We start from the raw sequence: 13,723 nt of genomic DNA on the forward strand, positions 1-13,723 counted from the left end.
CGTGACAAAGAGCTGCTGCATGGGAATGATGAGGTGCCCGAGAAGGGGGAACCAGGCTCTGAGATTCAGCCTGTGGGGACCCATGGAGGGCTGTGGGCAGAGGACCCACAGCCAGGAATCCACACCTACAAACAGAACCTTGCAGCGGCTCTGCTGTGCCACCCCCGTGAGCACAGGCCTTGCTCTCCAGCATCACAGGGCTGCTCTGTGCTTTCAGAGTGGTCCAACTGCACAGCGATGCCTTATCCTTTTCCAGGCTTCTAGGGAATCTCTATGCAGTTAAAGGAAAGTCAAGGAGCCAGTTTAAGTGCTGGAGCTCTATCGTCCATATCGCTTAGCTGATAACTCTCTCTCCAACTCCGTTGTGCGTTTCTCCAACTCATTCCTAGACAAAGTCAGGACAAAAAGGATAAACCCTAAACAGAATAAGCCAGCTGCTTCCACTTGCTTTTGGCATCTGAGGCTGTTTCTTTAGTAGCAGAGGTATGGCATAAGAAGCTTTCTGGAGGAATTGCCTGGTTGTTGTTTCATCCCAAAATAATGTTTGCAGTTCTTTAGAGTGAAGAGTTACTGATGGGGCACTGAGTTTGGAATCTCTGTTCATTCAGCGGTTTCACAAAGAGACATATAGAATAACTTCCAGTACGAGAAGGGCCTGAACTCTTTGAAGTGAGTGGGAATGTTTCTCCCATCTCCAGTGGGTCTCATATCTGACCATGGTTGCAAAACAGCTCTGGGAAGTGCTGCAGAGACCAGAGGTGGGTTCGCTGTACATGAGTTTCTAAGAAAGTGCCCACAAGTTTCAACAGCAATAGCTTTCTGCACGTTGCTTGGCTGTGTACTGGCCAGTTGGAGGAAAGCAGGGATTTTGAGCAGTCTGTCATAATGTGTTAGTGCCTTTTCTGTCCTGTTCATATCCCATAGGCTCTGTGCTCTATGGAGATGTATTTTTGCTAACAAAACCTGAAAGCCTATTAAGAGTGACTTTTGTGTCTTTATCAGCAAAAATGCAGATTTAACCTGATATGAAAACTACTAATCCATTAGGACTGGGTCATATCATTAGCATGGAGAGAAGCTTTTATTGCCTGCTCAAGCTCATAAACTTGTCTCCAACTGGAAGGAAATGGCATGTAGTTTGAAATCACGGAGTTGGGTAGTACATGTGCCCAGATGCCACGTCAATCTCACTTGCCCCAGGGAATGCTTGTAGCACTTGTATTGAGTCTATGCTTAAAGGTCGCGTGAGGAGAGACTGCTACTTGTCATGCTGCTCTGCAGCCAGTGGCTTTGCCTTGCAGTCACTGCGCTCGACCTGAAGAGTCACTCGGGAATGTGCTACTTGAGTAGGAATAGATACTAAACCAGTGGTCAGCTAAGCTGTCCCTATGAACTTCTGACATCAAGGAAGCAGAGAAAGGAAAAGTACAGTGATTTATTAAGAGTCACAGGTAAGGATTTATCTGGGATTTCCACTCAACAGCATCAGTTCCAATCTTTGAGGGATGAAACAGGGAGTGACACACTGGAGGAAGTCTTGTGTGCTTTCTTCCCACTGTTGCTCTGTGCTGTCTCACCCATTATCTGCTTGCAGTCACTTTGGCTCTGCATCACCCTCACCAGTGCTCTGCTTGCTTGTATCCTCCTCTCCCCTTCTCTTCTCCCTGCCCCTGCATATGCCTAACTGGGCTTTCCTACTCCACTACTTCCTTTACATGGTTCAGCCAGGTTAATCCTCCTTCCCCCTTTTCCCAACTTTAGGAAGGATTCTTCTATATTAGCTCTTCTTTATAAACTGTGGAGAGCATAGATTTGAGCCTTCAATAAGGGCACATCTTCAAAGTTACTCCTGGAAAGGATAAGGAGGTTTAGGGATGGCTCTACTCCTAGAAAGAAAAGTTGAGTCTACCATTCTCTCTCCCTGAATCTTGTATTTCATCCATCATTAGAAAAGATTTTACATAGGCTATTACTGTCACAATTGTTGTGTAGATCTGCCGCATAAAGATTTATGTGTAGTAGTGGCACAAGCTGGTCCCTGCTACATCTTTTGCCACCGTTACTCAGGGGATGGAGCTGCACTTGCAGGATGCCAGGGGAATTCCGATGAACACTGTTAAAATCCCACCCCATCAAAATCTAAATATTGACGCACTACTCAACTTCAAGGTTCGAATAAGGTTATTCAGAACACCTAGCATTTGACCCCTAGATTCGAAGGACAGTCCTCTGTATTACCACTGCACCTGTATTCCCACTGGAGGAAGACTGCCTCCCCAAAATGAGCAATTCAGCGTGGTGATACTACCTCTTCAAACTTACCTTCTCACTAACTAGCAGAATACAAAGTGAGGGTTTTAGAATCATAAAATCATTGTGGTTGGAAGAGACATTCAAGATCATTGAGTCCAACCATTAAGTTAACCATGTGTCTAAGAACCTTATATACGTGTCTTTTAAACACCAACAGAGATGGTGACTCCACAACTTCCCTGGTCAGCCTGTTCCAATGCCTGAGAACCCTTTACATGAAGAATTTTTCCCTAATATTCAATCTAAAACTCCCCTGGTGCAACTTGAGGCCATTTCCTCTCATTCTTTCTCCTGTTACTTGGGAGAAGAAACCAACCCCCTCCATGCTACAACCTGCTTTCAGACACCTGTAGAGGGTGATAAGGTCTCCCCTCAGCCTCCTTTTCTCTAGGCTAAACAGCCTCAGTTTCTTCAGCTGCTCCTCATCAAACTTGTGCTCCAGACCATTCAGCAGCCTTGTCACCCACCTCTGAACTCTCTCCAGCACCTCAATGTCTTTCCTGTAGTGAGGGGCCCAAAACTGAACAAGGTCATCGAGGCGTGACCTCACCAGCACTGAGTACAGTGGGATGATCACCTCCCTGGTCCTGCTGATACAAGCCAGGACGCTGCTGCCATTCTTGGCCACCTGGGCACTGGTCTTCTATTTTCCCTCATTCTCTCAACTCCTTGCCCTTTAAGTTGTACCTTTAACTTTTCTCCTGAGCAATCTGGTAGCAGCAATATGTCAATGAAGTAGCCTGTTATGGCAAAAAAATGGTCCTGAGTCACAAGTACATGATCCATTAGCAGAGAGACAAAATGATCAGTGTATTTTTCTGACCACTTCAGCTGTTACACAATAGCTATTTGCAAATCCAGGGTTATGTCTCACAGCTGGCGCAGCCTGGCTTAGATAAATATAAAACTTGCTGTAAGGGAATAGCTTGTAATTGGGTTATGCACAGTGTTTTAATTAGATTTACGTAAATGCATACAATGCACTGCAGAAATCAATAGCTTGAAGAGTTTCTTTGGTTTTATTGTTTAATTCAGCAACACCAAGTCAGCTGAGCTTAATAGCATGCTTGCATTTACCCCAGCCCTCCAAAAATGGCACCCTTAACATGACTGATGGTGTTTGAAATGTTCAGTTCTGTGCTGCATAATGAGGTCCACTGAATGGGTCCATTGCACAGTGCCCTCTGTTATCAGTCTGGCCACTTGCAGTTTGGATAGTTGTACACAGTACCTGTCCAGTACAAAAGAAGGAGGTAGGAAACATTTTAATTCTAGCAAGAATTTAAGGATTAAACAAAAGCTGCACCATCCAAAACAGTACAGGTTAACAGTAATTCATCTGACTTGGTATGCTAACATGAGCTCACCAGTTACTGGAGTTAAAGCATTTACCATCTCTGCAAATGGTAGCAATGGTAGAAAGTAAGGGCATTGTCTTTTTGTTATTACTAGAAATAAAAGCCTATGAGCTACACACATCATGTTTCATAGACAGGGTGTGCTGATTTTCTGCAGAGATCTTAAGGAAAAAAATAATAGTTTCATTCTTTATTTCAAGTGAGAAATTGAAATTGTTAAAAATAATTGCTTTATTATTTACTGATAAAGGCTTTCTTGTCTATATCCATCAACTAAGAGGAAAGAAGCAGAAAGAAAACAGTATTATCAGCTGTTTCTTAAGGGAACAAGTTCAAGTGCAGTGCGAGATGTATTTAAAATACTCTGAGGGTCCCAAATAGCTCCATATTGCATTTTAGGGGAAAAAAGTAGCAGATTTTGCTTTTTTTTTTTTTTTTTTTCTGTTTTGTTTTGTGCCTTAGTGTAGTCTGGTTGGCACTTCTGCTTTTCCATACCTGAAGAAGCCTTTCTGCCCTTAGGAAAACTTTTATGTAATATAAGGATGAGACTTTTGTGCTTGGCTCACAGTCAATGGAAAGCAACCACCACCAGGTGCTTCAAAACTCTTACTTTAAAAGATCACTTATAGAGAAAACTAAGACTTTCCAGGAACAGCATCAAGTGCAGAGTTATACACTCAGAAGTTAATTGCCAGGTTTAAAGAGCTTGTGCAAAGTCCATATTCACAGACTTTTTATGTCACAGTCTTTAATCACAGATCACTGTCTAATCTTCCTGTCCTCTTCAGTACCCCAGTGGACACAATTCATTTCTCCTGGATGGACAAAGTGTAGCTTCAAGCCTTTTATACTGCCTGCTATGAGCCCCAGTATATTATTTCTCACTAATTGTGTTTACCATTGCAGTAACATGACCAGATGTTGGGGTGTCTGAGGATGCTCAGAGAGATGCAATGGAAGTTTCCAAAGCATCATTGCTTTTCCCTGAAAATCCCAGCTAGATCCTTCTGCTCTTTTATCTATAAGCCAGAGCTCTCCAGCTCCACCCCTCCAAGCTGGATTTTTTGTCTTTTTTTTCCCTGTCGTACCATTCAATCCTGACTCATCCCCTTCTCCCAAATTCAGACCCTGTCTTGTCTCTTCATTCTTTCTCCACCATCCTGTCTCTTTGCTGGATCTCCCTCCCAGCCTCTTGTTTCCACCTCTCTTTGCCCCAGTCACTGCCCCATTGGTGCTTCATGTTTTAGGTGTTTTTCATCCTCTTCATCTTGGCTGCATGTCATCCTAGCTGTCCTCGTACAGCCTACCTGTTCACCCAGTGAAGTGCTGCACAGTGCTATTCAGCAGTAATTGAAGAGAAAGTCCAGCTCCACTTTCACCATTTCAGGCTGCAGAATGTAAAATCCAACAGGGCCATGGCCTATGCTTCACACCAGTTGCATCTAAGAGAGATCATACATCTCAGGGGCTTCTGAGATGGAAGCTGCCACCTTCAAAAGTATCAACAGTCGAAGTCAGAACGATCCACTGAATTGAGCCTTTTAATTTGGTGGATTTTCACAGCAGCAGGCAAAGGCAAAGCTGTGACCCCAAAGATCACATCTGCACTTAATTCTAGTGTGCTCATGGTTTCTAATGAAACTAAGCAAAGCAAAGCAAAACAAAAAGGCTTGCCAATGTTATTTTAAGACAGTAAAGGAAAATATGCTTCTTGTTCTCTTTTATTCTTGTTCTGAAATTCTAAACTTTGCTCTCAACTGGTTTTCACCAAAAAAAAAGAAAAGAGAAAAAAAGCCCTAAAATAAGCAAAACCAAAACAAAAAGCCTACGTAACCCATCTTGTATGAATTCTCAGTGTGGAAAATTTTTTGTGATAGTATAGCAAAGCTATAAGCAACTGAAAGCAGGCTCTCTTAAAGGAAGCACTGTATTTATCAGTCCTTGCACACTCACCCCTCCTCAAATGGTTCTGAGACCATCTTGCTTTCAGTAAGTGATGTTCCACTTCACTAAACAAAAGAAGTTGGTGTTGATAAATGCATACCATTAATTTAATTTTTAAAAGGCCATATTTATCCACAGCAATATTTGATGCTAACACTGATTTATAACATTGTAAAAGTTAAATTTGAATTTGATGAAAGGATGGAAATTGTCATTGTTGAGGGCTAAAGCTTTCATTCTGTCTGGAGTGTAGCTAGAGTTCACTGTAGTGTCACATCTGTACTTACACAGGCTTAGAAAAGGGCTATCCAAGAGCTATGAAAAGAAGCACTTAATAGAAATAAAATCTTTGGAACAGCTAATTTGTTTATTTCCATATTTGCCACTTAGTTTGGTTAATTTTTCCTTCTCTTAGCCTTTTTTTTGTGTTTGTTGTGCTTCATCTTGTGCAATTCACAGCAACACTCTAGTTCCAAAAAATAGGGTGATCTGATGGGTCTGGTAAAACATATCTTCATGTAAAACTTCTGCTAAGTGGACCAACATTACAGTCAGAAGTATCCAAGTAAATATTGTTTAAACAACCAAACAAACATAAAGACAGCTAATAGAATTCTGCACTTGAACATCTTCATCAGACATATCCTGAAAATTATCTTGGTTGTCTTAGTGGACTGACAACTAGTGACAAAAAGATGACTTTTAGGAAAGAAGGTTTAAGGTGCCATTTATATCAATGCACAGTCTTGTGCTAACCAGGAATATATAGTGAGCTCTAGTCAGAGCTGTGCAGACCAGACTTAAAACGTATATCCTCAATTAAGCAGATTTAAATCAGGGTAACATAACTAAAATATAAGGAGTGCCTCCAGTTATATAAAGAGCAATTGGATCACTATGTGGCCATGGATACAGAATTTCCATATGGCGAGAAATATGCAAAATGCCAATAAGGCACTTAAAATGAAAATAACAACCACTAGAATTAAAAAAATAATAATTAAAAAAAAAAAAAAACAAAAAAAACCAAAACCACACCTAAAACCAAAAACCCTTCCATTCATTCTCTCAAAAAGCATGAAATAAATTGCCTTGTAGAAATGTGAAAGTATTCCCAGATCAGATATATGAAAAGAAATCTGAACTTGGGGTTAGAACATGCACCTGTCCCACAAAAATGGTGGAGGTTTTTTGGCAGAACAAGACATTCTTCAATGAAGTCTCCAGGTCTCAGTTCATGCAGGGAAATGCTAATGTTATTGTGTAAAGTAAGCTACTGGGCCAACTCAAATCAAGTCTGGACTGCATCCTATAAAGCCTGTCTAGTTACAACAGGAGTAAGCAGATGTATCTTTGCTGCCTGGATTCAAACTGTAGGCTCAAAAATAACTTGGTTCGATGTTTGCCAGACAGGGAACAAGGAAGAAAAGCTGAATCTTCAATAAAATTATAATTTGTATTCACAAGAATAATATAGACCAGAGTAAAGCACTTTGAAATGTCACAAAAGAGCAAACAAAGATGGAGCAAGAGACACTCAAAACCACAAGAAAAGACAAATAAGGGTCAATGCTGTTGACAGACCCTCTGATTAAAAAAAGGAAACCGGCTCCTTATGGCAGCTAGCAACCAATAACAAGTGAGTGATAAGAACAAGAGACTGCAGAAGAAAGAAAGTCTTGGGATAAGAACTTGAAGAAATGGCACAAGGAAATGGGGATTGAAGAATATTGCCTGCCTATATTTTTGCTTACTTGCAGCACATGGGAAGCATGGGCAATGTATCCAGTTGTCCCTAAAAATAAAGCTGGGTGACTGGAGGCCTTGTGTATCACTCTTTTTGCAGTTTCATGGTATGAAGAGCAACTGTTCGTGGTGTTTGTGAGGACACACTAGACCACGTCCTTTGATCCCTAGCTGATGCACAGTCATGAAGTGTTCCTTCAGCTGACCAGTCCAGGTGGAGACAGTGAGCTTTCCCTCCATCAGATGGCCAGAGTAGGGCTGTAGTGGCCCTAAATTGTAGATTTATCCATTACATAACTTATGGAAACCCATAAAGTGTCTAGAAACAATGCTTTTGGTTTTCAAATGAGGCTGTTGGACTGTAAATTCATGTGATGACAACACTTTTACTGTGAAATTTTCTGAGAAGGAGATCACATTTCACTGATATTTTTTTTTTGACGGGGCAGCTCGTTTTTTGAAGAGCTCCTATAGAAGGAGTTATCAGGATTTCTGCAGCTGCCTGTGTCTGATGGTTATTCCTGACGTTGGTCATGTCACCCAGGAATGCTCTCAAGAGATGTCTTCTTCCAGGTTCTGTGTGCCATGGGAATAGAACCTGTTGGTAACGCTGCGGCTACTGACACTTCTCAGTAGATATAGATTGTGCCTGGTCAACGCCTGCTAAAAATAAAGAGGTCCAAAAAGGTGGTAGTTAGTTAACATGATTAACACATCCTTGGCCAGAAAGAGTCACCCTGATCACCCACTCTCACCATTTGCATAATGAAAGACAGATTCAGTCAGTAATTTATGTGTGAAGCTCATGGATCTTCTTAGAGTTGCTTTGTTGTTTTTTGGGTTTTGTGGGGTTTTTATTGTTTTTTTGTTTGTTTGTTTGTTTGGTCTTTTTAATGAAAATCATATGGTGTGACATTGTCTGCTTCTTTTCTTTATTTCTATGTGCTTCCAAAGATTGTCCTAATCAACGTGCTTTTAGTACTGATTCTTACTTTTGTTAGGCTATGAAAAGCTGCCCATGGTTTTTGCTATAGTTGCATTCAGGTAGTCTTTCAGAGAAACTCAGACTCATGTGCATTCATTCATGGAAAAGGCCAACCACACATCTGGGGCTGGCAGCTCCACTTAGTACAGGAAAGAATCTGCCCCTTTTTCTTCCAGGGTTTCGTGTTATACACTTTAATTATTGCCAGTTATTTCAATGAAGCTGTCTGTGCAGTAAGGTACTCTTAAATGTTCAGAAAAGTGGTAGAATCCAGCTCTACCTCATTACCACGGCTATAGTGAAATGGTGAAGGCGGAATAAATTGCCTAGGATAATTATGTATATGCCAGATGTTCTTAATCATTCCACTTCAAGCCTCCTTTGCTAGCTGCAATTTTGAGCCTTTTCCGAATCTAAAGGAATTGGTAAACATGAGTAATTAAAAAGAAATTAAATGGATTTTAGAAGTAAATTACTGTAGTTCCTGCAACACTATATAATATAATTAGCACCTCTAAAACCAATCTGGGTTGCAAGATGTGCTTTGTGTGGCACAAAGGATGTTTCATTTGTGGTTTGCACTAAAAACACAGTTGTTGCATTGCTGTGGTTAAACATCTTGATAGAACCATACCAGGCAAGTAAGGAGAAATTTATTATTACAGCTGATATATTAAAATAGAAACAGAAAGCCATATCTCAGCTGGTGTAAATCAGAGTATGTGTACAGACCGTTACATGCTGAACTTGCACCAGCTGAGCCTGTGGCCCATCCCCCATTTGGATTCATGCAAGCAAAGCTCTGTTGTTCGCTCTCTTCATCATGAATGATTTTTGGCTCATTTTTCAAATGAGACAAAGTTCTTGTAGCTGAAAGCAGAAGCTGCCCTATTAGTTGGGGTTTTTTTATCCTGTTGATATTTTGAACCTTCATTTTCTTTGCTGCAAAGCTGTAACACAGGTTGTCTCAAAGAGTTTCAGTTCGAAGGCTAGACATATCTGACTGAAGTTTTCCTTAGAGGATCAAAGACATCTGTGCTTTGTCAGAACTCTATGACATCCCGTAACAGCTCTATTTACCTGGGAGAATGCAGGTATTACCAGCAGAGGCAGGTGAGTAAGCATGGGATATCTGTTACAGGAATCACAGGCATAGCAGTATTGATTGGAAAGGGTCCCTGGAGGTCAAATTTACTGGTCAGCTGTGATTTTGTCTAGCTATGTCTTGAAAGCCTCCAAGAATGGAGGTTATAGCACCTCCTCGTGCAGATTGCTCTAGCGTTGCAGCACTCTCCTGATGAAAAAGTTTCTCCTGAACCTCCAAAATAATTCACGGGTATTTCCCCCTGTTATGTAGTCTGGCCCTAATGGGTCTGCCTTTGTAATCTTTATAATTACCCTTCAAGTCCTCTGATCACGCCTTAGCCTCCCCTCTGCTGGATTAAATCAGCCCAGCTCACTCAGCATCCCACTGTAGGTCATGTGGACTCTCAATTTACACTGAAACTGGCACTCACTATAATCCTCGGTCCTCCTCGTCAGGACTGTTGCTCACTGAGCAACAGCCTGAACAAGGGAATGGGGTTAATGCCAGATGCAGAACTTTGCACATCTCTGTTGAATTCCATGAAGTTTCTATTACCCCAATCAAGTTTCTCAATGTCCCTCTGGACTAAAGAGAAGCATCACAGGAAATAAGAATACTTTTCTGTATATTTTGTGCTAATTACAATGCACCTCCTTGTTTGATCCCAGTAGGTTCTTTACTTGCACCTTATTATCTTATACCAAACTATGGAGTATTTCCTACAGGCCAGGAAGGAAGCAACAGTATTTCTGTTCTTAAATACAGATTTATCAGAAGTTAGGGTACACAGTTAGTTTGCAGAAACACTTAGAGATATATGCATTCAGAGTACCTGTCGTGTCTGCTCCCTGCATCTTGACTGTCATGGCCAACAAATGGGTATTTGCCTCATTTCACCAGGCTGCGAGTTCAAAAGTGGAAAGTTGCTCCAGCCATCCATATATTAGAAGTATGCAGGCAATGCAAAGGAAAGACTCTTGCATCACACTGATAAGATGCTCATCTGCTTCTTTTCAAACACGGTGGACCAGATCTCCCAGTGCTAAATTGGCTTTCGCTACATTGAAGATATGGAGTTATGCCAACTGACAGCAGGCCCAGAACACCACCACTTTAATGCTTTTTGCCTTATTTAACTATTGCCATTTGTTACAGGATCATTTATTAGATGCAGCATAAAGTGTAAGCATTTTTATTGGGTTTTCAGCTCTCCTTTCCAGTTAGAGGAAGGTTCTACTCTCCAACGAATATTAGAAGAACATTAAAGTCTTAGCTATCCCTAATCTTTATGGTTTCATTTGAGTTGATAATGTGTCTTTTGGTTTATCCTGTGTGTTGGGAGCTATTTATCTGAGGGACTCAGTCCAAAGATACAGTATAAGCAGATAGTTTGGTTAAGCTGATTTTTGCACTTTATGTGGGTATAAAGCCCATCATGCCTGGGATTATCTTTATACTTGTGGTTAAATTTCACAGAATTTGAGCATTCTCTGTGTATTGCAGTGTACAGCTTGGAAAGTAAAAGGCAGCTAGGTTAGCAGTTTATATGTAAAGATGCATTTGAAGGAGTATACAGATGATTTCCATTTTCATTCTTTTGTACATCACTCAGGCAGAAAGTAAATATTTTGGCAGCTTAGATCATGTGATAGCAAAACAAGAGACCTCATTAATTCAGATATTTCAGATTCAGCAACAGCAGAAAGGAGGGATTATGACTGTCCAATTTCATCCTGCTGGAAAAATTTAAATCTAGACCAAGGTCAGGTACATCACAAATGAAGGAACAATATAAAGTACACTTAATTTCCTGAGAGCTGTGATAAAATTTAGCTAGGAGTCCTGGGAAGAGAGTCTAATGTACTGCTCAGCCCTATCAAGCCTCAAAAGTTTACTAGGGGTGTCATAAGTGACTCGAAAGGATAATCAGTAACTAGGGGCAAGACCACACTTCCATTTCTTCAGCTATCGTGTACCTCTGCGACAAGCCCTGCTTTCCCTCTCATGGGATTGCAAATCATAGCACTGCAATGGGTTTGGCCATTTTAGATTTAACATTTTCCCTTCACAGAATAGACTTGCTCATGGTAGAAAAGACAAACAAAGCAGAAGCAGGGCCCTGGAGAAGTCCTGCACCGCTGCTGTGGTGAAGCATTTCCTTCAGCTTAATTTCTTTTGCAGAGGCCATAAAGGAGGAAGCAGTACTGGCAAGGAGAGAAATGGACAGTGGAAATATTACTGCTTGACGCTGCCTTCTCCCTGGTGGTCATTCTAAGAATGGCTTTTGTTCCCGTGGGTGAGAACTTGACATCTCCCTCTACTTTTTTTCTTCTCTTTCCAGTCCATCTCTTCCATAACATTATTTGCATGCACATGGGAATATGTGCCTGCATGTGTGTATGTGCATGTGTATACACATATGCTTTTTATATAGGGATGTCTGTCCATTGTGATTTGAATTGAAAGCATGTTACTACTATCTTTTACCAATAAAGGGCTCTGTTCTAAACAGTAAAAGTCATATGCATTCACTCCTGCTTGAAAATAACACCCAGTATTTTCTTAGCTCTTATTAGATCAGATCTGGGTAACAGCGGGATGGAATTTAAATTGCCCTCTAACCCAAGCCTGTTTTTCCTTCCCCATTTCCAAAGGTTGGATGCATCTGTGAAAGCTGCTATTTGTGTTCTGCCCACTCTTTTGTTCTCTTCACCCAGGTAACAAAAATCCTCTGTCCCTGCCCAAAGACCAGACTGTAATAGCTGGCTCTTCAGCTCAAGTAACAGCAGTCAAGAGCAGAAGCGTTTTGTAATTGAAAACCACTGATGAAAGGGGAGGATGGCAAAATACCTGCAGGCCACCGAACATTTCCCAGCAATTCAGCTATGCCAACTGCGAGTGCTAATTAGAGACGCTGCATCACTGTACTGCTATGAAAATGAAAGGAAATTAGTCTTTTTACCTTTACAGCATTTAGTTCAGCTTAGAAAAGGAGTGATTGCTTGCTCTGGGTTTTGCGAAGGGAAGCATGTTGCTTGTCTGATGCTGTACCCAGAGCAGCAGCAAGCGAGGGAGAACAAAGGTGCTGGGGAGGACCAGGTCTCAGCAGTGAACTGAAAATTCAGCTGGACTCTGAGAAAGAACCTGTATTTCTATGAAACGAAATTGTGCAGTCACTCTCCACTCACATACTTATCAAAGTCAGATTAAATTAATGTTTAAAAAGCAAAGAAATAAAAGGTGTTTAGAGCACCAAGTTTAGTGTCACTCCTCGGTGGTCAGCACTGTTAGCACTGTGCAGTCAGAAACCAAGAGCCTGTTTTCCCCCCGAGTTCATGCAGACGTAAAGGCAGTGCATGCAGTGGTTTGATATTGTAACTTCATGCGCAAATGTGCATGCTATTCTCAAGGGCTGGTGACCTATGCATTTACACCAAAAAAAAAAAGAGTGCTCTGCTATCTTCATCTGACTGTGGTGTCTGACGCTTTGACAGCTGCAGGTTTCAAGAAATTTTACATAGTAATAGTAATAATAATAAAAAATTATTAGTTTCTGTAACCCTCAGCCTAAGCAGGTCTTTGTGCTAGATTAATCCCTACCTCCCCTCTGTATACCTGTGTATCACATATTTGTTCTAAGGTTTGAAAATTAAGTTCAAAACCTTCAGTTATCTTAATTCTGCAAAAGCAAATCCAGAGAGTGGAAAAGATTATTGCCCCCAAAGACGTTCCTTTCCTCTGATCCCAGGTATCAAAAGAAATGAGAGCAATTGTTTCTCATCTCATCAACAGAGTTACCTTCAGGGGTTTCACCTTTCCTTAACACAAACCCCTCAAATGTGTTTTCAGACAAGATCAGTCTACTGCTCCAAAACTGTGGGACCAGCAAACAGAGATCCGATGTGATAAATGTATTTCCAGATTAAAAAAATCCCACTAACGCAGGAGGCAAACTCCTGGTAATTTCACATCAGCAATGCTGAGTTGCCTTCTTCTGAAGAATTTTGAGGTCACTTTCCATCGGTTCCTGGTTTGCTTCTCTCCACATGGTCTGTTCCTGGTTGCAATTGTCTACCACACTTGTTTTAAGCTGACATTTTGCTTAATTTATATGGGATTTTATTGCTCAGCATGAAAAGATGTGATTAGATAATGGAAACATGGACTGATTATTGTAGCCCTGTACCAGCACCTTCGTTTGGCTTTGCAGCAGGGCTCAATTGAACACACAACTGCAAGCCAGAGGGAGAGAGGCACAGGTCTGACTATTCATAGGGGAACACTGTACAG

General features: G+C 41.2%; 1 long non-coding RNA gene across 1 annotated transcript in view; it reads left to right on the plus strand.

Annotated features, from left to right (window-relative positions):
* The window catches only part of LOC110361594 (uncharacterized), a 102,953-nt gene extending 89,437 nt beyond the window's left edge, over positions 1–13,516 (plus strand). Inside the window, exon 3 of the long non-coding RNA XR_010473288.1 lies at positions 11,615–13,516. This is a non-coding gene — a long non-coding RNA (uncharacterized LOC110361594). The remainder of the gene's footprint in view (positions 1–11,614) is intronic.
* Positions 13,517–13,723: the final 207 nt, after the last annotated feature.

This window comes from Columba livia, chromosome 5 (assembly GCF_036013475.1).
Source record: "Columba livia isolate bColLiv1 breed racing homer chromosome 5, bColLiv1.pat.W.v2, whole genome shotgun sequence".
NCBI lineage: Eukaryota > Metazoa > Chordata > Aves > Columbiformes > Columbidae > Columba > Columba livia.